The 22,290-nt window shown below is 41.5% G+C and overlaps 1 long non-coding RNA gene across 1 annotated transcript; it reads right to left on the reverse strand.

Annotated features, from left to right (window-relative positions):
* Nucleotides 1–13,214: 13,214 nt before the first annotated feature.
* LOC121844538 lies at nt 13,215–16,295 on the reverse strand. The gene is made up of 4 exons (XR_006082032.1): nt 16,255–16,295; nt 15,978–16,123; nt 15,249–15,349; nt 13,215–13,835 (listed from the first exon to the last, which is right to left on the reverse strand). It is a non-coding gene; the product is annotated as an uncharacterized LOC121844538 (long non-coding RNA).
* Between the last annotated feature and the right edge of the window lie 5,995 nt (nt 16,296–22,290).

Here is a 22,290-nt window from a genome sequence, read left to right on the forward strand (position 1 = left end):
AGTTTCCTGAATTGCCATATTGTCAATCCTGACAAAAAATAAAACATGTTAGTGACATGTTTCAAGGAGCAGCTTATTGCAAACAAGGGTGGGGCTTGGCTGATAAGTGGCAAGCTTATTGGTCAGTCATAAAACATGAAGAATAAACATGGATCTCTGTCATCTAGAATAAGGATTCATGTCGGGTCTATTCAGTACATTTCTATCTGTAATGTTCCACAACGTTTTCCTATTGAACGTGACCGTGGTGATCCCATGCTGTGTGAAGGTGTGCCTTGGGAGGATGGGAGTGATGGCATTCTTTTGAGCTAACCTTTCCAGACACAGATGAATTCTAATCCTGGACATAAAAGCATTTCCAATGGAGATTCTAGTTTGAGTTTGCTCTTTAGTCCAGGACTAGTTTTAATCTTTGTCCGGGAAACAGCCCCTGACGTCTATGGCAAGTTGCCTGGTTCCCACTTTGTGCAGAAGTTGCAAAGTCAAAATTGTTCATATAAAAATGGATATAAACAAAAAGGAGCTGTTTGGTCTTAATTTAAGGCTAGGCACAAGGTATGCAGAGTGGCTAAGGTTCAATTTTAGAATTTCTGTCTTTGCAGCTTGGTCAGATGGTGACAACCAAGTTTCCCTCTGTACCCACTAACCAGATCATCTCTCCTTCTTACATTTAGCAGATGCTCTAATCCAGAGTGACTCACAGGAGCAATTCATGTTAAGTGCCTTGCTCAAGGGCACATCGGCTCAGTGATTCAAATCAGCAACCTTTCGGTTACTGGCCCAACACTCTTAACCACTAGGCTACCTGGCACTCCTCCTTGATCCTTCTTTATCTAGATTTCGCCTCATCTGATTTATTTCAAGTTACTGTATTTACCTGAATTAGTACTTGCAGGACTGTTATGAGACAATTGCTGAAGATTGCCATGTGACTTGCAGATAATGCTGTATGTGCTTAGCATTGCTAATAATGATGTCAACATTTTAAATACTGCTGAAAATAATATATGACCTTGAATGCTATGTCTGTTGATTTCCATACTTCCCCCTGATTTGGAGTACCTGAGGTGGTACTTATTTGCTTGCTTGGTAAAAGACCCAAACTCTACACTAGGTACTGTACTTTCTTGCTTTGTGCAGAAATAGCAATAATGAACAATGGATTACAAAAACATTCTCAAATATCACAAAAATTACCTTTTCCCCACCAAAATATTCAAAATCATGTAAGAAATGAATTATTAAAATCATGTAAAAACTTTCAAAAATGTACGTACACAAAATTTCCACCACTTTTCAACCTCATTTTCATTATCTCCAACACAATGCCAGTATCTAAATAAGTGAAACGGCACATTTCTACATTTTGTCAAGAAAATATGAAGCTCTACCCAATGACATCATCAAAAGTTTAAACATTTTAAAAGCAGTGATTTTCATCAAACTATGAGATTTGTGGTGACGTGGGGAGCAAGAAAATACCCTCTGGATAGAAACTTGTTGCAGGTTTTGAAAATCATTATTTTTTAAATCTTTGAATCCTTCCTTGTGATGTCAGAAGCTAAATTTCAATCCAATTGGCAACAGATTTTTATGGGAATACTCAAAAATTTGCATTAAGAGAAATTTCCATCAAACTAACTTGTTGCGAATAAAAAGCAGGGCGTGATGACAGTGTTCTCTTGATAAGTGTGTGAATTGGACCATTTTCCTGTCCATTCAAAATGTAACCAGGACTTTTGGGAGTCAGGAAAATGTATGGATTAAAAAGTAGATTATTTTTATTTTTAAGTAAAAGTTGTCAAAAATATGTATAGTAAGTAAGGTACAGATACCCCCAAAAGCGACTTAAGTGGAACCTTAAAGCTTTTCTGCTTATGTACTTTACACCACTGCTAAGATGCTCTTAGAGACCCCGTCATCTACCAAAACAACTAAAAAGATGCTCCTTAATGTAAACAGATGAGCACAGAACTGCAGACAGGCCTATGATCCCATTAGAACACACAGCTGCCCCAGACACACTGCAGCAACTAGGAAGGGTCTCTTCCCTGAGCTATCAGGCTCTGTGGAAGCATTCAAAGATGTCTATAGTATTTGTGTTTGTGCGTGTGTCTGTCTTTGTGTGTACCTTACCTGAGAGTTCAGGTTGTGGTGTGGTGTCTGCTGTCACTGCATCCTCAGTTTCGTTTCTCCAGTCAAAAGACATGACTGCACTTTTATAGATGGGATCTTCATTTTCATAGATGTCGGCTGCATTGTGAAACTGGTCCCCTAAACCAAACTATATTCCTGTGACATCTTCATTGATACAAACAGTGGACCCAGACATCTCCATAGTCTACCACTATCTCTGTATGAGAGCTGTCCAGTGTGTCCAGCCTGGCACTTGCTATTTGTGATGATGGACAGGACACTGTGATACCAGGAAGATATAGATCATAGAGGGGAAGTGGAGAACAAAGACTAGCTGTTAACATATATTATATATCATATGTAACAGCCCCAAGATAATTCAGGGAGTTTCCAGAACTCCTCCTTCCTTTCACCTTTCTGCTGATTTGGACCCTCTGTTTACTCCCAAATATACATCAACATGTTCAGGTGGTCCAGGACTACAAACATGGGTCATTATAATGTCTAGACAATAGATTTGACACTACAAACTGTTCCAAGTGGATATTGAGGATGGGAAGGCTTAACCAGTGAGGATGAGATGACAACAGTAACCACCAGGGCTCTCCTCTAGAATCCAGAGTGACTTACTCTTATCCAGAGCGACTTACACGACCAATTAGGGTTAAGTGCCTTGCCCAAGGGCACGTCAACAGATTTTTCACGTGGTCGGCTCGGGATTTCGATGCAGCACTCTTCGGTTACTGGCCAATCAATCTTAACCGCTAGACAACCTGCCTCCCTCTCTCTTAATGAACCTGATTGGTCAAGGAGATTTTGAGTGACAGCTGGTTGAATGACAGAAAAGGTCCACTTCACTTCCTTCTTTTGGGACCCATATGGAGGAACAACAATCAAATATGAGCATTTGATATTGTGTTTATATGTAATTTGACAACAGACTGACTTTCAAAGATTATTAGGAAAACACACAGCAGCCCCAGACACACTGCAGCAACTCCAGAGGGTCTCTTCCACCACTGACAATGTACTGATTTACACATTATTAAAGATCTTTGGTAATATGTTTAACTGTATCATCCAGGATTGAGACAAATAAAGCTAGAGTACTACAGGATAAGCTCACTTGTTTAATATATTGTGTGTAATGTGTGTGTGTGTGTGTGTGTTCATGCGATCTTACCTGAAGCAACAACTCCATCTCTTGGACTGGGTTTGAAGGCTCTTACGTTGCCATATAATTGGCCATCGATGTCTGTGTTCTTCATTGCATCAGGCTCATCGTCTTTAAATCCATCTGAGTTTTCATAGACTCCTTCTGACATCTTAAAATTGTGCTCAAATACAGTAACTTCTACTTCTAACCTCAACTCTAATGTACGTTTGTAGCTGTGTCTTCTCACTGCACTGTCTTGCGTCTGTGTGACTTTAGGTAGTGAAACTCTTTATCAGTCAACCAAAGTGTGAGTTCAACACAACACAATCAGCAAGCCACCACGTGACTTGCACCAGCCTTTGTTTGATAATATAATACACAATATGGCTCTATATCATGCTATACGATGTATGTGTGATTTCACATGGTCCCAAATCTGGATATGCTAAAATGAATTGGGATCCTGTTAATTGACATATGCACTACATGTATCCTGACTGAGTTTACAGCACCCCCAGCCTTCAAATGGAGAGCACATTATGGCTCTCACTCTGTGACTGGTGGTGTAGGGGGAGATGTCCCTAGACGCTGATCTTGGGTCAGTTTTACGTTTCCACCACAAATGGTTAAGGTTAGGATTGTGGGAGGGATTGCTGATCATACACCTAGGGGAAACTTCCCCCAGAATTTGACTGGCCAAAAAAATATCATGTACTGTACAGTGCATTCAGAAAGTATTCAGACCCTTCCCTTATTTCACATTTTGTTACGTTACAGCTTTATTCTAAAATTGTTTACATTGTTTTTTCCCCTCATCAATCTACACACAATACCGCATAATGACTACGCAAAAACGGGTTTTCAGAAATGCTTGCAGGACATATAGAAAAACCTATTGTTGACTTTCAAATGAATCATTAGACGTAGTTTTACACAAAAGTAACACTAAGACATGGCTTTGAAATAAAGTTGAGGCCAAAGAGTAACAAGTATGCTGTCCAACCAGAGAGAGAAGAGGAAATTGTGGCTGTCAGAGTGAGATGGGAGGGAGAGCAGTGGCAGGGTTAGTAGTTTCCTGTGTCTGTGAGGTCAGAGCTCAGTACGGCTCAATCTATCAACTACAATGAGGAGAGAGCTGTCTCGTTCCAGGCAGACTATATTGCAGTTGAGTAGCACGCATCAACAAATGGGCATACGATTACTATACAACATGATATGATTAACTGATGTGTTTATCACCAATCCAGGCATTGTGAGATCTGGCAGGTGACTTCAATGTAGTCAATCTGGAACGTGGACAATGTCACTAGTGGGGCGGGACTTGGTAATGAAGGAATCTTTCAGCAGACATCATGTTGACTAGCAGAGACAGGTTCTGTCATAAAATCTACTGTCTACCCACAGGTTAACTGTCATATCATCTACTGTCCATCCACAGGTTAACTGTCATAACATCTACTGTCTATCCACATGTTAACTGTCATAACATCTACTGTCTATCCACAGGTTACTTTGACACTAACTGTTGTTTTGACACCACTATAAAACACTATCTCTAAGAGATGGAAATGATCATGAATATCTATTACAGTAACAGGGGCGGAGCCAGAGGGGTGTCTGGGGTATCTGCTCCTAATACTGGACCAGGAGACCAGCAAACAGATAACACACACACACACACAAAAAACACAAGTCTCTTGTATGTGTCCACAAAATGTCATTCGCTACAGGCAGTTTGATGCTGATTGACATCTAATTTCACCTCTTGTCAAATCGAAGAAGAGGAATAGAGAATATTAACCTCTTGATGCTAGGGGTCAGATCTATATTTTTTAATAACGTTCCCAAGGTAAATGGCTATTTCTCCCGTCCAGATCGTAGAATATGCATATAATTTACAGATTAGGATAGAAAACACTCCAAAGTTTCCAAAACTGTCAAAATATTGTCTGTGAGTATAACAAAACTGATTCTTCAGGCGAAAACCTGAGAAAATCTAACCCGGAAGTAATCTTTTTTAATTATCTGTGTTTCCTGGCCAGTCATTCTTACATTTAAAGGGGTATCAACCAGATTCCTTTTCCAATGGCTTCCTCAGGCTGTGACCAGGCTTTAGACATAGTTTCAGGCTTTTATATTGAAAAATGAGCGAGATTTTTCAAAAGTAGTCAGGTGTCCTCTGAATAGTTCCTGCACGAGAGAGGGAGCTCTCCAATTTCTTTTTCTCTCTTATTGAATAGGTATACGGTCCGGTTGAAATATTATCGATTATGTTTGTTAAGAACAACCTGAGGATTGATTATAAAAAACATTTGACATGTTTCTACGACCATTACGGATACTTTTTGGAATTTTCGTCGAACGGAACGAGGATTTGGTTTTCTGAACATAACGCGCAACCCAAATGGCGTTTTTTGTTATACAAGTAATATTTATCGACCAAAAATCACATTTGTTGTGTAACTGGGAGTCTCGTGAGTGCAATCATCCGAAGATTATCAAAGGTAAGCGATTAATTTGATTGCTTTTCTGACTTTCGTGACCATACTAATTTGGGGCTAGCTGTTCTAGCATTGATTGATACACTCACAAAAGCTTGGATTTCTTTCTCTGTAAAGCATTTTCAAAATCTGACACAATAGGCGGATTAACAACAAGATAAGCTGTGTTCTGGTATATTTCATTTGTGATTGCATGATTATAAATATTTTTAGTTATATTTTGCGTCCTGCAATTCAGCGGTTGTTTAGGAAAATGATCCCGTAAAAGGGATCCGTAGTGCAGAGAAGTTAACGTGGGTTGCGAGATACATAAGAATAAGAAGAACATACAGAAGAAGAAAATATAATATTTCCACAGCTTCATGAGCTCTTTTCGCGATTTGGCGAAAGCAGTTTTAAGGTTTAGCATCAGGTTTAGGTTTCCTGAACAACTTTTATGAAAGTTGAGTTGCCGTGTAAGTTAACGTTAGACCTTTGGCTCCATAACAGACAGTTAATCAGATAAGAGAGATCGGTTCCCAATTTAGCCTAACATTATTTTTACATCTGTGCTAGTAATACACACATATACAGTGCAGTGTCGTAAGTTACAGTATACAAATTTTTAGCTAATGTAGGGTAACCAGTAGGCTACAGCTGTCAGTGTTCAGCAAGTTAACATTCAGCAATTTGAAATCCTTTAACTCAGTTAGATTTTCATACTTGAATTCAAAATGAACAATTGTTATTATCAATCTGTTGACGTTACTCAAAAGATTACCACAATTTGTAGATAGCCTGTTTGCTGTCGTAAAGTTGTAAGAAATTATAGCTAGCTAAGTTACTTACTGCAGAGTAGGGCTAGCCATGATCTAACGAGTAACTTAGGCTGGTAGTTGATTTTAAGGTACAGTTATGACAATGGGGATGTGTAATTAAGATTGAGATTGGACTGAAATGTGGGTAATCGGATGCTTAGATGTAACCATAGAGTCTTATTTTTGCATATGGTCAATTAAACATGATAAGAAAGGGAGAAATATCAGACTTCTTATTAAAGAAGCACAAACAGGCAGATCAGGTGCAAACAGACCCCAGCCATTGCATCACCACCGGACCCCAGAGCAGCTCCCTACCTGAGGCTAGTCAGAGTCAGTGTGGTCAGACTTCACAAAGACCCAGTCTACCACCACCAGGTCAGAGCAGCTCCCTACCTGAGGCTAGTCAGAGTCAGTGTGGTCAGACTTCATAATGACCCAGTCTACCACCACCGGGTCAGAGCATCTATCAGGCTGTCAGTCCCATGCCCAGTTCAGAATTTAAGTTTAGCTTCAGCTTGTAATAATGATTTTGTCAGATTAAGCCTCACTTCAAAATGTTGGTTGTTGATTAATGTGTGTTCTTGTTTTGATGGCTGTGGCATTTTTATTGTGATTGTACACTAATGGTTCTTGTGTTATTTTAATGTAATAGATGTATCAAGGGATGACATAAAGACCTCTGGATCTGAGCAAGACAGTGAGCCAGAGCTGCCAGGAAATGTCATGGAGACCCTCCCTACTGCATCAAGCACCAGATATGCTGTTCCAAAAGGACCCAATGGTTGGCTAGGCCTATACTTTAAACTACACATTTTAGTTAGCAGCTGTTAGTATCTAATATTGTGGATCCCTTAATTATACATTTCCATAGAGATATGACACATTAGTTAATGTGTATTTCAGACATGTCAAGATCCAGAGAAGAGGGTCCTATACAGCCATGTTTGAAAACATTTCCCAGAATGCAGCATGGTACTAGGAAAAGTGCTTTCAACAGTTCCTGGTATAAGGACAATTTATGGCTTGAATTATCTGTAAGTCAAGATTCAACTTAATGTTTTGTCTGTAGGCGTTTTTCTCTGCCTAACACTTCTGAATCTGCCTTCACATCACAGTCAGATATTTGTAACTGGAAATAGGCTCTGTTTAAAGATTCTGGGTTTAAGCTACATTCAAAGGCAGAGCATCATATCAATTCTATGTATGCTTGGAATCAGCATAAAAGGGCTATTGACAGCAACTCATCAATGTTAGATGTCAAAAATGAGGACCGGAAAAAGAAAGTGGGGGGAAACTGTACTTCCATTTAAACAATTGCAGATGTGCTCTCATTAACTGCCACTCAAAATATAGCGCAGAGAGGTCATCGAGAGTCTGATGACTCTCACAACAAGGGTTATTTTTAGACAATCTTAGAAGAAATAGCAAAGCATGACCCTGTCATAGAGAAAAGGATGAATGCATGTGGCAATGCTAAGTACAAAAGCCACCAAATCCAGAAGGAAGTTCTTGAGGGCTTTGCTGAGATGTTTCAAATTGAACTAATAAGAGAAGTAAAAGAAAGTCAAGTGTTTAGAGTAATTGCAGATGAAACCAAAGAGGTAAAGAAAAAAATAACAAATGTCTTTAGTTGTGAGGTACTATTACAACGGGCCATCCACAAAAGCTTTTTATGCTTTCGGTCAGCTGAAAGCTTAGATTCATCAGGGCTCACAAAAATGATAATTGATTGCCTTGAAAAACATGGTCTGGACTACTGAAATAATCTTGTGGGGCAAGGCTATGACAGTGCATCCGTCATGAGCGGAAAACATTTTGGTGTGTCTGCCTGGTTTAAAAACAGTGCAAGATTTACATTTTATGTGCACTGTAATGCACATTGTTTGAATTTGGTTATTGTCGATGCTGTAAAATCAGTGCCTGAGTTACTGTTTTGCTCTCCTGCAGCTTTATAACTTTGTATCTGGCTCTTACGTTCATCTCAAGTGGCTTGCAGTTCAGGAAGAGCTGTATCCACAGCAGCAGCCCATGGAACTACAGTGCGTGTCACCAGTCCGGTACCACCAGTGCCGGCCCCACGCACCAGGCTTCCTGCGATGATCCCCAGTCCAGAGCTTCCGGCGACAGTTCCCAGTCCAGAGCTTCCGGCGACAGTTCCCAGTCCAGAGCTTCCGGCGACAGTTCCCAGTCCAGAGCTTCCGGCGACAGTTCCCAGTCCAGAACTTCCGGCGACAGTTCCCAGTCCAGAGCTTCTGGCGACGGTTCCCAGTCCGGAGCTTCCGGCGACATTTCCCAGTCCGGAACCTCCTGAGACGGTCCACGGTCCGGAACCTCCTGAGACGGTCCACGGTCCGGAACCTCCTGAGACGGTCCACGGTCCGGAACCTCCTGAGACGGTCCACGGTCCGGAACCTCCTGAGCCGGTCCACGGTCCGGAACCTCCTGAGCCGGTCCACGGTCTGGAACCTCCTGAGACGGTCCATGGTCTGGAACCTCCAGCTCCAGGGCAGGAGCCCTACTCTCCGCCGATGCCCAGTCCAGGTACGGCATCCAGTCCCGCTCCAAGGCCGGAGCCTTCCTCTGCGCTGGTGCTGCTCCATGGGAGAAGCTTTGCTCTGCGCCTGTGCCCAGTCCAGGCACGGCGGTCAGGTGGTGGCTCTGAGTGATTTGTGCATAAAAGACAAAGGCGGCCATTGTTACTCCCGGTCCTAGTGAAAAGCCAACTATTTGAAAAACACCTTGAGGATTGATTATAAAAACGTTTGCCACGTTTTTGTCGACATTATGGATATAATTTCGAATTTTTGTCTGCGTTGTCATGACCGCTCTTTCCGGTGGATTCCTGTGCATAACGCACCAAACTAACGGAGGTATTTGGATATAAAAATATCTTTATGGAACAAAAGGAACATTTGTTGTCTAACTGGGAGTCTCGTGAGTGAAAACATCCGAAGATCATCAAAGGTAAACAATTTGATTGCTTTTCGTGACCAAGTTACCTGGTGCTATGTGTACTTATTGTTTTGTTGAGCGATCGATAAACTTACACAAACGCTTGTATTGCTTTCGCTGTAAAGCATAATTTCAAAATCTGAGATGACAGATGGATTAACAAAAGGCTAAACTGTGTTTTGTAATTTTGCACTTTTGATTTCATGAATATTAATATTTTCTTGTAATATTATTTACCTGTGGCACTATGCTACGCTATGCTATTCACCGTTGCTGATGACAATTATCCCGGATCCGGAATGGGTGGTTCAGTAAGGTCAATTGAAATACAGACAGAGATGGAGTAGTCCCAGAGTTAATGATCAAAGGTCAGTTTTGCATTTCACCTCCTGATTTAAGATGACTGACCTTGTTAGAATAAAACAAACAAGGCTTAATCATGCTCTCTCGTCTGCAGGTATGTTTTGATGTGAGAGAGGAAGCCAGTCCCGTTATCGCCACCTCACCCGCTCTTAAGATAACCTTCGGGCCGACTGGGAGCCCAAGGCTGGTTAGGAGACACTGCAATTGTGATGAACTGAGAGAATATTAGGGTAGCACTGTAATTCATGAATCATATGTTGTCTGCAAGGTTCTTACCTCTTTCCCTTTCTGTCTTCTACACCACTTTCCCCACCTCGTCTTTCTTCCTCGTTTTATAATGCACACCATATGTGCATTGAAGTACAGATTGAACTTGTATTTATAATATTACAATTATCATAATTATAATGCATTTAGAACACCTGGATAATGAACTTCTTTAAATAAAGTGTTTCACATTCTCCACTGGTTGAAATGAAGTATCTCACTGAAATACTATCCTGTGTCCTCAGATTAATAAAGATGAAGGGAGTTAGATATGCATAGTTTTTCTTCTTCTGTATATATGAATTACAAATCAATCATGTTTCTAATCTATTGCATAGTTACAATGTATAATCATTGATGTCCCAGGAGCAGGAGTGGTCAACACTGTTAAAGTGTATAATTGTAATACATACATGCAGACACAGCATCATTCAAAGAATGGAGTTTGATATGACTGAAAATGAATGTCTCAGAGATTCATACCTGAACCACACCTTTATTTGTCAAGGAAGAGTACATGATCAGTGAATATATTCAACGTACAGGCTACAATGTAGTGATCTCATGCGTGCTAATAACTACACTACATGTGTATGTAGTACTTGCATCCTTGGCACAATAAAGTTATTATATTCTACTCAATCCATAGGCTTCATTAATGCCATTCAGATTTGACAACTATGATAGCTGAGGTTCATAGATTGGTATGAATATTAGTTCAGAACCTAACATTTTAGGGTTCATACACAGATCTGCTACATACTGTAGCTAGCTACACATCCATAGGCATACAGTTATGTTTATCCTCCACTACACAATAAGCAAGTAAATAGTCAGTTAGCTTTGTTACTTCAGCGGCATTGCAAGGCAAGTTTACTGTACATTCAATTTGCAGTAAATGCTTTAGCTAGCTAGATTATTTACATTCACTGTTTCACAAGATGGCAGCCTGGTTTGCTGGTAATCTCAGGAGTCCCTCAAACATTAATCAACACAAATTATAAATTAATTATCCTAACACTAGATAGCTGGCTAATGTTAGCTAGACAGATAACTTGCTAAAGAGCGATTTTCGTGAATTAACGTTATGACAAAATAATATGCACAAACGTTTGTCTCTACATGAACTAACATTTTCCTCTCAATTGTAAATGTTTTGCCTGACTCGTTATGACGTTATAACAACCTACATCTGGATCCACCGTAATGTTTTGTCAGCCATCTTTGTTGAAGAACGCCACAAGGCAAGGGTGGCTCACGTCAACATCATTGGAACCACTCGATATGATTGGTCATATAAAAACCTTGGGACCCAAATGCATAATGAGCGCTCTAACTCCCCCTTGTGGTAGTCTGGAGCAATGAAGCCGTGATGCTGGGTACCTCTTAATTCTGCGATACAAGCTCGCAACTTTTAAAGGAAGAACCACTGTAGGTTGTACCCAAAGCCCAGTGCCCATTTGGTTGCCCCATGGGCTGTGTGTACAACCTACAGTAAACAGCCTGGTCCATGGGGCAATCAAATCTCACTTAAGGCCACCTAAAGGCTAGAAGGGTGCGTCTTGTGCAATTTAGCTAGAAAAATGCTGCCTTCGTCAATCTGCCTCTCTATGAGGCTGCCTAAACCTGCCTAATGTCCAGGCCGCCCGTATTTATATCCACCACTTACCAAACATAGCAAACATCTCCTGAACCCTGTCTTGGTCTCGCTGTTGCTGGTTTCTCTCTTCAGTCAGGGCATCGTAGCTAGTCTGTAATCATCAATCAATCAAATGTATTTATAAATCACACCCTGATCTGTTTCACCTGTCTTTGTGATTGTATCCACCCCCTCCAGGTGTCGCCCGTCTTCCCCTTATCCCCTGTGTATTTATAGCTGTGTTTTCTGTTTGTCTGTTGCCAGTTAGTCCTGTTTGTCAAGTCAACCAGCGGTTTTGTGTCTCAGTTCCTGCTTTTTCTTGTCTCCCTTTTTCTCGCCCTCCTGGTTTTGACCTTTACCTGTCCTGACTCTGAGCCCACCTGCCTGACCATTCTGCCTGCCCCTGACACTGAGCCTGCCTGCCAACCTGTACCTTTGCCACCCTCTGGATTGTTGACCTCTGCCTACCCAGACCATGAGCCTGCCTGCCGTCCGGTACCGTTGCCCCACCTCTGGTTTACTGACCCCTGCCTGCCTTGACCTGTCTATTGCCTGCCCCTGTTGGATTATTAAACCTTTGTTAATTCAATGTGGCCTGCATCTGGGTCTTACCTTCATCCCTGATATATGTCACAAAGTGCTATATAGAAACCCAGCCTAAAACCCCAAACAGCAAGCAATGCAGATGTAGAAGCACGTTCGCTAGGAAAAACTCCCTAGAAACTGTCTCTGCTGGGTGGAGATTATAAGTGTACATGGCCATTAAAGGCCAGATTTTTCTAAAAACAGCAGGTCTGGTCTGTAGCTGGTCTTTCTCTTTAGTCTGGGTGTTGTAACTGGTCTGTAGCTGGTCTTTCTCTTTAGTCTGGGTGTTGTAACTGGTCTGTAGCTGGTCTTTCTCTGTTGTCAATGTGTTGCAACTGGTCTGTAGATGGTCTCTCTCTTTAGTGAGGGTGTTGTAGCTGGTCTGTAGCTGGTCTGTAGCTGGTCTGTAGCTGGTCTCTCTTTGCAGATGAGTTGATAATTTAACCTAAGAAGCAGTGGTGGAAAAAGTACCCAATTGCCATACTTGAGTAAAAGTAAAGAGACCTTAATAGAAAATGACTAAAGAAAAAGTGAACGTCCCCCAGTAAAATACTACTTGAGTAAAAGTTTTTAAAACATATTAGGTTTTAAAGATACAAGTACCAAAGGTAAAAGTAAAAGTATAAATCACTTAAAATTCCTAAATTAAGCAAACCAGATGGCACGATTGAATTGTTTTATTTTTATTTAAAGATAGCCAGGGGCTGACTCCAACACTCAGACATAATTTACAAACGAAGCATGTGAGTTTAGTGAGTCCACCAGATCAGAGGCAGTATGGATGACCAGGGATGTTCTGTTGATAAGTTTGTGAATTTGACAATTTTCCTGTCCTGCTAAGCATTCAAAATGTAATGACCACTTCTGGGTGTCATGGAAAATATATGGTATAAACGTACACTATTTTCTTTAAGATTATAGTGAAGCATAAGTAAAAGTAGTTCAAATATATAGTATATTCATTAAAATAGATGGGCTCTATTGTGAAACTGGTCCCCTAAAACACACTGTATTCCTCTAACATCTTCATTGATATAAACAGTGGACACAGACATCTCCATAGTCTACCACTATCTCTCTATGAGAGCTGTCCAGTGTGTGCAGCCTGGCACTTGCTATTTGTGACGATGGACAGGACACGATCATACCAGGAAGATATGCACTAGAGAATGGAAGTGAGTGTGAGAGAGAGAGAAATAAAGAGTGAGAGAGAGAGAGAGAGAAAGAGAGAGAGAGAGAAAGAGTGTGTGAGAGAGAGAATGAATGAATGTGTTACAGTATGGTGATGTTAAACCACTTTCTCACAAATCCAGTTCAGTTTGCTGCCACATGACAAGTCATTCCATGCCTTTAGAGGACTCTGATCTTTACGTATCTCAGCACAGTCCTCCCCATCAGTAGAACCTGCATTATCAGGCTGTGGGTCATACCAGTACCTACGGTTAAAAACAGTCAGATATCATGGTTAATACCAGTACATACAAGGGTTAGAAAACAGTCAGATATCACGGTTAATACCAGTACCTACAGGGTTAAAAACAGTCAGATATCACAGTTAATACCAGTACCTACAGGGTTAACAACAGTCAGATATCATGGTTAATACCAGTACCTACAGGGTTAACAACAGTCAGATATCATGGTTAATACCAGTACCTACAGGGTTAAAAACAGTCAGATATCATGGTTAATACCAGTACCTACAGGGTTAAAAACAGTCAGATATCATGGTTAATACCAGTACCTACAGGGTTAAAAACAGTCAGATATCATGGTTAATACCAGTACCTACAGGGTTAACAACAGTCAGATATCACAGTTAATACCAGTACCTACAGGGTTAAAAACAGTCAGATATCATGTTTAATACCAGTACCTACAGGGTTAACAACAGTCAGATATCAGGGTTAATACCATTACCTACAGGGTTAATAACAGTCAGATATCATGGTTAATACCAGTACCTACAGGGTTAACAACAGTCAGAGATCATGGTTAATACCAGTACCTACAGGGTTAACAACAGTCAGATATCATGGTTAATATCAGTACCTACAGGGTTAATAACTGTCAGATATCATGGTTAATACCAGTACCTACAGGGTTAAAAACAGTCAGATATCATGTTTAATACCAGTACCTACAGGGTTAAAAACAGTCAGATATCATGGTTAATACCAGTACCTACAGGGTTAAAAACAGTCAGATATCATGGTTAATACCAGTACCTACAGGGTTAATAACAGTCAGATATCATGGTTAATACCAGTACCTACAGGGTTAACAACAGTCAGATATCACAGTTAATACCAGTACCTACAGGGTTAAAAACAGTCAGATATCATGGTTAATACCAGTACCTACAGGGTTAATAACAGTCAGATATCATGGTTAATACCAGTACCTACAGGGTTAAAAACAGTCAGATATCACAGTTAGAACATTACAATCCTAAACAATGTACATTAAAATATACATAACTAAAGATATCTTTGTTGACTGCTACAATCAACGATAATAACCTATAGAAACATTTTCATTGGAGCATTATTGCGAGAATAGTTATCATGTTAATAACATAGGGAGGCAGAAGTCAGGTGCAGGAATCAGTAGTAAACAGGCACACTTTAATCCAGTCCAAAAAGAACAGCACATAAAAACATAAATCCCAAAAAATCCAGAGGATAACACAAGTATTGACAAAAATATAATAATTAAACAAAGTCATGGAGGGGAACAGAGAACTAAATCAATGACAGTGTGATTATTGACCAGGTGTGTATAGAAACAAAACAAATGGACATATGAGAAATTGACAGAGAAAGCCCATTGTAGTTAACATCTCTTACTCTGTGGTCAGTGGTGTTCCATCCACCCATTTCCAGGTCTCCTCTGTCTCTCTGTCAGTCAGACCAATCCAGACTCTCTTCTTGAAGTTGAAGAGAAACTCCTGTGGTTGAGAAAGATACAATATACACTGCGTTGAGTAAGCTCCAAAAGTATTTGGACACAAATTTTTTGTTGTTTTTCACTTATATGTGTATTAAAGTAGTCAAAGTGTTTCGTATTTGGTCCCTTATATGTGTATTATTCATAGCATATGCAATGACTACATCTAGCTTGTGACTCTACAAACTTGTTGGATGAATTTGCATTTAGTTTTTTGTGTTTCATATTATTTTGTGCCCAATAGAAATTAATGGTTAATAATGTATTGTGTAGATTTGGAGTAATGTTACATGTAAATAAGTATATATTATGTTTTCGAAACACTTCTACATAAATGTGGGTCCTACCATGACTACGGATAGTGCTGAATGAATTGTCAATAATGATGAGTGAGAAAGTTAAAGAGTTAAAGATGCACAAATCCCATAAACTGAAAGCTGTCAGTCTGCCCGTTAACCTCATAGACATTGTGTCCTTCCAAATCCAAAGTGCTGGAGCACAAAGCCCCACCAAAAAAACATTTGTCAAAGTCCCAATACTTTTGGAGCTCGTTTGACCATATCTACCCCCGACAGACCTATATCCCCCCTCCCCCCCTCAACCTTCTCTTTCATGCTATCTCCTCTCACCTGTTCCTCTTTGCTGTTTATGATCACCAGGTCTGTTCCTCTCTCCAGACAGTCCTGTCTGCTCTTCTCCCAGGTTTTCTTCTCAGTAGAGATGAAGTAACAACTGCATTCAAACTTCTTCCATCCATCTGAACAACATGTTCTTTCTGTTTGATGACACAACACTGATACAATGTGATACAATACAATAAACATCACTTTTTATTTTCCATGAGTCACTGGATCTCAATGAATTTTACTTTATAATAAATAAAGGTATGAAAACCAGCTCACTGACCACAAAGCAAATTCTGAAGCCTGTCTCTCTCTTCAGTCAGGTTGTTGTATCTGGTCTGTAGCTGGTCTCTCTCATCAGTCAGGTTGTTGTATCTGGTCTGTAACTGGTCTCTCTCTACAGTCAGGTTGTTGTATCTGGTCTGTAGCTGGTCTCTCTCTGCAGTTGTGTTAGTCTTATAAAGGGACCAACTCTGTGACAAGTTGTTCCTTTTATCCTCAGAATCTTTAATGGCTCTGTTATCTACAAGGTATAAACACATAGTTACTAGGTAAAACATCATTTAAATAGGCTTAGTAACCAGCACCTCTATATAACTGGGTGATAAGCAATGAACTTGGACACAAACTCACAGTAGACAGACAGGCCTATGATCCCAGCCAGTAGGAGAACACACAGCAGCCCCAGAAACACTGTGGCAACTAGGAAGGGTCTCTTCCCTGAGCTATCAGGCTCTGTGGACACATTCCATATTATTTTATGTTTTGTGAGCGTGTGTGTCTGTGTGTGTGTGTGTGCTTGTATGTGTGTGTCACCTGAGTGCTGGTCTCCTGGTCCATTATTAGGAGCAGTGTCTGCTGTCTCTTCTCTCTTGATGCTGGTCTCACCATCTCTCAGGGTGTCTGCACTGACGTAGATATCCACAATCCTCTCCTCCATCTCACCTCTGTCAAACGCGACCTTGTTCATATCTGGCTAAGCATAGATGACCTCTCCAACAACTTACTGTGTTTTCTGTCTATATACAGATTCTGGTAATATAGTTGCCCCTGTGTCTGCTTCTTTACTCTACCTATCTCTGCTCTGAGTCTTTGACTAACTGTTTATGACTTCATCCACAGAATAAAAGGGAAATGTCAAAAGAGGAAGGTGATGAAATAGTAACATTGTGGTTAAGGTAAGGACATTTTCTTCTCCTGTTCATGTTGTGTGTAATGTCCTGACCTCATGTTGTGTGTAATGTCCTTTTTTTATTTATCCATTACTTTACCAGGTAAGTTGACTGAGAACACGTTCTCATTTGCAGCAACGACCTGGGGAATAGTTACAGGGGAGAGGAGGGGGATGAATGAGCCAATTGTTAACTGGGTGACGGTTTGAGGGCCAGATTGGGAATTTAGCCAGGACACCGGGGTTAACACCCCTACGATAAGTGCCATGGGATCTTTAATGACCTCAGAGTGTCAGGACACCCGTTTAAAGTCCCAAAAGACAGCACCCTACACAGGGCAGTGTCCCCAATCACTGCCCTGGGGAATTTCTTTTTTTAGACCAGAGGAAAGAGTGTCTCCTACTGGCCCTCCAACACCACTTCTAGCAGCATCTGGTCTCCCATCCAGGTACTGACCAGGACCAACCCTGCTTAGCTTCAGAAGCAAACCAGCAGTGGTATGCTGCTGGCCACATGTTGTGTCTAATGTACTGGAAATCTGCCAGAATATATGCAGTTAGGATGAACACGTGTTTCACAATTTTTCCTGTTCTGCCAAGTATTCAAAATGTAATGAGTACTTTAGTTTTTTTCCCCCACCTTTATTTAACCAGGTAGGCCAGTTGAGAACAAGTTCTCATTTACAACTGCGACCTGGCCAAGATAAAGCAAAGCAGTCCGACAACAAACAACAACACAGAGTTGCATGTGGGATAAACAAACGTACAGTCAATAACACAATAGAAATACATACAGTATGTGTAAATGTAGTAAGATTAGGGAGGTAAGGCAATAAAGAGTCCAGAGTGGCGAAAATAATTACAATTTAGCATTAACACTGGAGTGATAGATGTGCAGAAGATGAATGTGCAAGTTGTCAGGGAAAATGTATATAGTAAAAAGTATTGAAGTTTTACATTTTTATTTTTTTATTTCACCTTTATTTAACCAGGTAGGCCAGTTGAGAACAAGTTCTCATTTGCAACTGCGACCTGGCCAAGATAAAGCATAGCAGTGTGAACAGACAACACAGAGTTACACATGGAGTAAACAATTAACAAGTCAATAACAGAGTAGAAAAAAAAGGGGAGTCTATATACATTGTGTGCAAAAGGCATGAGGAGGTAGGCGAATAATTACAATTTTACAGATTAACACTGGAGTGATAAATGATCAGATGGTCATGTACAGGTAGAGATATTGGTGTGCAAAAGAGCAGAAAAGTAAATAAATAAAAACAGTATGGGAATGAGGTAGGTACAAATGGGTGGGCTATTTACCGATAGACTATGTACAGCTGCAGCGATCGGTTAGCTGCTCAGATAGCAGATGTTTGAAGTTGGTGAGGGAGATAAAAGTCTCCAACTTCAGCGATTTTTGCAATTCGTTCCAGTCACAGGCAGCAGAGAACTGGAACGAAAGGCGGCCAAATGAGGTGTTGGCTTTATTGATGATCAGTGAGATACACCTGCTGGAGCGCGTGCTACGGATGGGTGTTGCCATCGTGACCAGTGAACTGAGATAAGGCGGAGCTTTACCTAGCATGGACTTGTAGATGACCTGGAGCCAGTGGGTCTGGCGACAAATATGTAGCGAGGGCCAGCCGACTAGAGCATACAAGTCGCAGTGGTGGGTGGTATAAGGTGCTTTAGTGACAAAACGGATGGTACTGTGATAAATTGCATCCAGTTTGCTGAGTAGAGTGTTGGAAGCTATTTTGTAGAAAACATCTCCGAAGTCGAGGATCAGTAGGATAATCAGTTTTTCGAGGGTAAGTTGGCGGCGTGAGTGAAGGAGGCTTTGTTGTGGAATAGAAAGCCGACTCTTGATTTGATTTTCGATTGGAGATGTTTGATATGAGTCTGGAAGGAGAGTTTACAGTCTAGCCAGACACCTAGGTACTTATAGATGTCCACATATTCAAGGTCGGAACCATCCAGGGTGGTGATGCTGGTCAGGCGTGCGGGTGCAGGCAGCGAACGGTTGAAAAGCATGCATTTGGTTTTACTAGCGTTTAAGAGCAGTTGGAGGCCACGGAAGGAGTGTTGTACAGCATTGAAGCTCGTTTGGGGGTTAGATAGCACAGTGTCCAAGGACGGGCCGGAAGTATATACAATGGTGTTGTCTGCGTAGAGGTGGATCAGGGAATCGCCCGCAGCAAGAGCAACATCATTGATATATACAGAGAAAAGAGTCGGCCCGAGGATTGAACCCTGTGGCACCCCCATAGAGACTGCCAGAGGACCGGACAGAATGCCCTCCGATTTGACACACTGAACTCTGTCTGCAAAGTAATTGGTGAACCAGGCAAGGCAGTCATCCGAAAAACCGAGGCTACTGAATCTGCCGATAAGAATATGGTGATTGACAGAGTCGAAAGCCTTGGCAAGGTCGATGAAGACGGCTGCACAGTACTGTCTTTTATCGATGGCGGTTATGATATCGTTTAGTACCTTGAGCATGGCTGAAGTGCACCCGTGACCGGCTCGGAAACCAGATTGCACAGCGGAGAAGGTACGGTGGGATTCGAGATGGTCAGTGACCTGTTTGTTGACTTGGCTTTCGAAGACCTTAGATAGGCAGGGCAGGATGGATATAGGTCTGTAACAGTTTGGGTCCAGGGTGTCTCCCCCTTTTAAGAGGGGGATGACTGCGGCAGCTTTCCAATCCTTGGGGATCTCAGACGATATGAAAGAGAGGTTGAACAGGCTGGTAATAGGGGTTGCGACAATGGCGGCGGATAGTTTCAGAAATAGAGGGTCCAGATTGCCATCTGATTTGTAAAGTAAAAGTTGTTAAAAATATAAATAGTAAAGGACAGATACCCCAAAAATGACTTAATAAGTACTCTAAAGTATTTTTTCTTAAGTACTTTACTCCACTGCTCATTACTGTAAGTCGCTCTGTTAAATGATGAAATTGGAGCGAGAGAGAGACAGGAGGAGGTGGTTGTGTGCACTAGGCTGCTGTATGTGTCACAGTATGTTGTCATGGTGATGTTCAACCACTTTCTCACAAATCCAGTGAAGATTCTCACTCAGATGTTTCTGTGTTCTCTCAGCATAGTCCTCCTCTCCAGCAGGACCCAGATTATTGCATTTGGATAGATACCTGTACCTAGATGGTTAACAACACAGAGAACCAGCGAGTCAGACACTGTGGAAACATGCTTGATAAGTACAGTGCTTTCAGAAAATATTCACACCCCTCGACTTATTCCACATTTTGTTTTGTTACAGTCTGAATTAAAAATGGATTAAATTGATTATTTGTCTCACCCATCTACACACAATACCCCATCATAACAAATTGAAAACATGTTTTAAAAATGTTTGCACATTTATTGAAAATGAAATGCAAAAAAATAAGTGTTCATACCCCTGAGTCAATACTTTGTAGAAGCAACTTTGGCGGTGATTACAGCTGTGAGTCTTCCTGGGTAAGTCTCTAAGAGCTTTCTACACATAGATTGTGCAATATTTGCCCATTCTTTAAATTTATTTTTAAATTCAAGCTCTGTCAAGTTGATTGATGATCATTGCTAAACAGACATTTTCAAGTCTTTCCATAGATTATCAAGCCAATTTAAGTCAAAACTGTAACAAGGCCACTCAGGAACATTCAGTGTTGTCTTGGTCAAACTGTGTTTTAGCTTATTGTCCTGCTGAAAGGTGGTGGCACTTCCTCAGTAAATGGTCTCTCTCACTCTATTAACTGGTATCCGTTCCTCAGTAACTGGTCTCTCTCCCTCTTAAACTGGTATCTGTTCCTCAGTAACTAGCCTCTCTCCTTCAGCAACTGGCCTCTCTCCCTCAGTAACTGGTCTTAAACTGGTATCTGGTCTCCTCCCTCAGTAACTGGCTCTCTCTCCTTCAGCAACTGGCCTCTCTCCCTCAGTAACTGGTCTCTCTCCCTCAGCAACTGGCCTCTCTCCCTCAGTAACTGGTCTCTCTCCCTCAGTAACTGGTCTCTCTCCCTCAGTAACGGGTCTCTCTCCCTCAGTAACGGGTCTCTCTCCCCCAGTAACCAGTCTCTCTGCCTCAATAACTGGTCTCTCTCACTCAAATTGGTCTCTGTCCCTCAGTAACTGGTCTCTCTGCCTCTGCAACTGTTCTCCCTCACTCTTTAACTGTTCTCCCTCACTCTTTAACTGGTATCTCTCCCTCAGTAACTGGTCTTTCTCACTCTTTAACTGCTTCTCCCTCCCTTTAACTGTCTCTCTCCCTCAGTAACTGGTCTCTCTCACTCTGTAACTGGTCTCTCTCACTCTGTAACTGGTCCATCTCACTCTGTAACTGGTCTCTCTCACTCTGTAACTGGTCTCTCTCACACTTTAACTGGTCTCTCTCCCTCTGTAACTTACTCTAAATTCCGTGACGCTTTCGGAAAAGCTGACCACGACTCCATTTTGTTGATCCCTGCCTACAGACAGAAACTAAAACAAGAAGCTCCCACGCTGAGGTCTGTCCAACGCTGGTCCGACCAAGCTGATTCCACACTCCAAGACTGCCTCCATCACGTGGACTGGGATATGTTTCGTATTGCGTCAGATAACAACATTGACGAATACGCTGATTCGGTGTGCGAGTTCATTAGAACGTGCGTTGAAGATGTCGTTCCCATAGCAACAATTAAAACATTCCCTAACCAGAAACCGTGGATTGATGGCAGCATTCGCGTGAAACTGAAAGCACGAACCACTGCTTTTAATCAGGGCAAGGTGACTGGTAACATGACCGAATACAAACAGTGCAGCTATTCCCTCCGCAAGGTTATCAAACAAGCTAAGCGTCAGTATAGAGACAAAGTAGAATCTCAATTCAACGGCTCAGACACAACAGGTATGTGGCAGGGTCTACAGTCAATCACGGACTACAAGAAGAAAACCAGCCCAGTCACGGACCAGGATGTCTTGCTCCCAGGCAGACTAAATAACTTTTTTGCCCGCTTTGAGGACAATACAGTGCCACTGACACGGCCTGCAACGAAAACATGCGGACTCTCCTTCACTGCAGCCGAGGTGAGTAAAACATTTAAACGTCTTAACCCTCGCGAGGCTGCAGGCCCAGACGGCATCCCCAGCTGCACCCTCAGAGCATGCGCAGACC

The sequence above is a fragment of the Oncorhynchus tshawytscha genome, unplaced genomic scaffold (genome assembly GCF_018296145.1).
Source record: "Oncorhynchus tshawytscha isolate Ot180627B unplaced genomic scaffold, Otsh_v2.0 Un_contig_9630_pilon_pilon, whole genome shotgun sequence".
Taxonomy (NCBI): domain Eukaryota; kingdom Metazoa; phylum Chordata; class Actinopteri; order Salmoniformes; family Salmonidae; genus Oncorhynchus; species Oncorhynchus tshawytscha.